This window comes from Arachis hypogaea, chromosome 6, assembly GCF_003086295.3.
Source record: "Arachis hypogaea cultivar Tifrunner chromosome 6, arahy.Tifrunner.gnm2.J5K5, whole genome shotgun sequence".
In the NCBI taxonomy this organism is placed as follows: domain Eukaryota; kingdom Viridiplantae; phylum Streptophyta; class Magnoliopsida; order Fabales; family Fabaceae; genus Arachis; species Arachis hypogaea.
The window spans coordinates 46,018,112-46,021,015 of record NC_092041.1 but is presented as its reverse complement, the minus strand read 5'-3'; the positions used below and the strand labels follow the sequence as shown (position 1 = coordinate 46,021,015).

At 42.3% G+C, this 2,904-nt stretch overlaps 1 non-coding gene across 1 annotated transcript; it reads left to right on the top strand.

Moving 5' to 3' along the window:
* The first annotated feature begins 2,483 nt into the window (after positions 1–2,483).
* LOC112700379 (small nucleolar RNA R71) lies at positions 2,484–2,587 on the top strand. Its single transcript, XR_003153284.1, has one exon. It is a non-coding gene; the product is annotated as a small nucleolar RNA R71 (small nucleolar RNA).
* Positions 2,588–2,904: the final 317 nt, after the last annotated feature.

Here is a 2,904-nt window from a genome sequence, read left to right as displayed (position 1 = left end):
GAGAGTGAAGTTTCGGCCATATAGGGTGGGATTGGGTGGGAAAGAAAATTTGAATTTGGAAGGTAGGTGGGGTTTATGAGGAAGAGTGGATAGATGTGAATGGTGAATATGGTAATTGGGAAGAGAGATTGAGGTGATTGGTGAAGGGTTTTGGGAAGGAGTGTTTATTGGGAAGAGTAAAATAGGATTAGGAGGTAAGGTGGGAATATGTTAGGTGGGGATCCTGTGGGGTCCACAGATCCTGAGGTGATCCTGTGGGGTCAACAGATCTTGAGGTGTCAAGGAATTCCATCCCTGCAGAAAATAGGCATGTAAAATGCCATTGCACACCATTCTGGTGTTTAAACGCCGAGTGATGCACATTCTGGGCGTTCAACGCCCATATGTAACATGTTTCTGGCGTTGAACGCCAGTTTCATGCTTGTTACTGGCGTTCAGCGCCAGCTTTTCCTCTAGGCACATTCCTGGCGTTCAAACGCCAGGATGTTGCTTGTTTCTGGCGTTCAGCGCCAGATTCATGCTCTGTTCTGGCGTTGAACGCCAGCCAGATGCTTCTTACTGGCGTTGAACGCCAGTCTGTGCTTCCTCTAGGGTGTGATTTTTCTTCTGCCGTTTTTGATTCTGTTTTTAATTTTTATATTTTTTTTGTGACTCCACATGATCATGTACCTAATAAAACACAAAATAACAATAGAATAAAATAAAATAAAAATTAGATAAATAAAATTGGGTTGCCTCCCAACAAGCGCTTCTTTAATGTCAATAGCTTGACAGTGGGCTCTCATGGAGCCACAAGGTGATCAGGTCAATGTTGTATAGTTCTAACACCAAACTTAGAGTTTGGATATGGGGTCTTAACACCAAACTTAGAGTTTGGTTGTGGCCTCCCAACACCAAACTTAGAGTTTGACTGTGGGGGCTCTTCTTGACTCTGAACTGAGAGAAGCTCTTCATGCTTACTCTCTTTTGTCACAGAGGGATGGCCATGTGCCTTAAACACAAGGTAGTCTCCATTCAATTGAAGGAGTAATTCACCTCTGTTGACATCTATCACAGCTCCTGCTATAGCTAGGAAAGGTCTTCCAAGGATGATACATTCATCATCTTCCTTCCTAGTGTCTAAGATTATGAAATCAGCAGGGATGTAAAGGCCTTCAACCTTTACTAACACGTCCTCTACTATTCCATAAGCTTGTCTCAATGACTTGTCTGCCAATTGTAATGAGAACAAGGCAGGTTGTACCTCAATGATCCCCAGCTTCTCCATTACAGAGAGTGGCATAAGATTTATCCCTGACCCCAGATCACATAGAGCTTTTTCAAAGGTCATGGTGCCTAAGGTACAAGGTATTAAGAACTTGCCAGGATCTTGTCTCTTTTGAGGTAAAATTTGCTGAATCCAGGTATCCAGTTCACTAATGAGCAAAGGAGGTTCACTTTCCCAAGTCTCATTACCAAACAACTTGGCATTCAGCTTCATGATAGCTCCTAAATATTGAGCAACTTGCTCTCCAGTCACATCTTCATCCTCTTCAGAGGAAGAATAGTCTTCAGAGCTCATGAATGGCAGAAGGAGATTTAATAGAATCTCTATGGTCTCTATATGAGCCTCAGATTCCTTTGGATCCTTAATAGGAAACTCCTTCTTGCTTGAGGGACGTCCCAGGAGGTCTTCCTCACTAGGATTTTCGTCCTCCTCCTCCCTTGTGCATTCGGCCATATTGATTACATCAATGGCCTTGCACTCTCCTTTTGGATTTTCTTCTGTATTGCTTGGGAGAATACTGGGAGGAGCTTCAATGACTTTCTTACTCAGCTGGCCCACTTGTGCCTCCAGATTTCTGATGGAGGATCTTGTTTCACTCATGAAACTGAAAGTGGCCTTTGACAGATCAGAGACTAGATTGGCTAAATTAGAAGTGTTTTGTTCAGAATTCTCTGTCTGTTGCTGAGAAGATGATGGGAAAGGCTTGCTATTGCTCAACCTATTGCGTCCACCATTGTTAAAGCCTTGTTGAGGCTTTTGTTGATCCTTCCATGAGAAATTTGGATGATTTCTCCATGATGAGTTATAGGTGTTTCCATAAGGGTCACCCATGTAATTAACCTCTGCCATGGCAGGGTTCTCAGGATCATAAGCTTCTTCAGAAGCTGCCTCTTTAGTACTATTGGATGCATGTTGCCATCCATTCAGATTTTGAGAGATCATGTTGACCTATTGAGTCAACACTTTGTTCTGAGCCAATGTGGCATTCAGAGCATCAATTTCAAGAACTCCTTTCTTCTGAGGTATCCTATTATTCACGGAATTCCTCTCAGAAGTGTACATAAATTGGTTGTTTGCAACCATATCAATGAGTTCTTGAGCCTCTTCAGGCGTTTTCTTTAGGTGAATAGATCCATCTGCAGAATGGTCCAATGACATTTTCGAAAATTCAGATAGACCATAATAGAATATATCTAATATGGTCCATTCTGAAAACATGTCAGATGGACATCTTTTGGTCAGCTGCTTGTATCTTTCCCAAGCTTCATAGAGGGATTCACCATCTTTTTGTTTAAAGGTTTGAACATCCACTCTCAGCTTGCTCAGCTTTTGAGGAGGAAAGAATTTATCCAAGAAGGCTGTGACCAGCTTATCCCAGGAGTCCAGGCTATCCTTAGGTTGTGAATCCAACCATATTCTAGCTCTGTCTCTTACAGCAAAAGGGAAAAGCATGAGTCAGTAGACTTCAGGATCAACTCCATTCGTCTTAACAGTCTCACAAATCTACAAGAACTCAGTTAAAAACTGGTAAGGATCTTCAGACGGAAGTCCATAAAACTTGCAGTTCTGTTGCATTAAAGCAACTAGTTGAGGCTTAAGCTCAAAATTATTGGCTCCAATGGCAGGAATGGAGATGC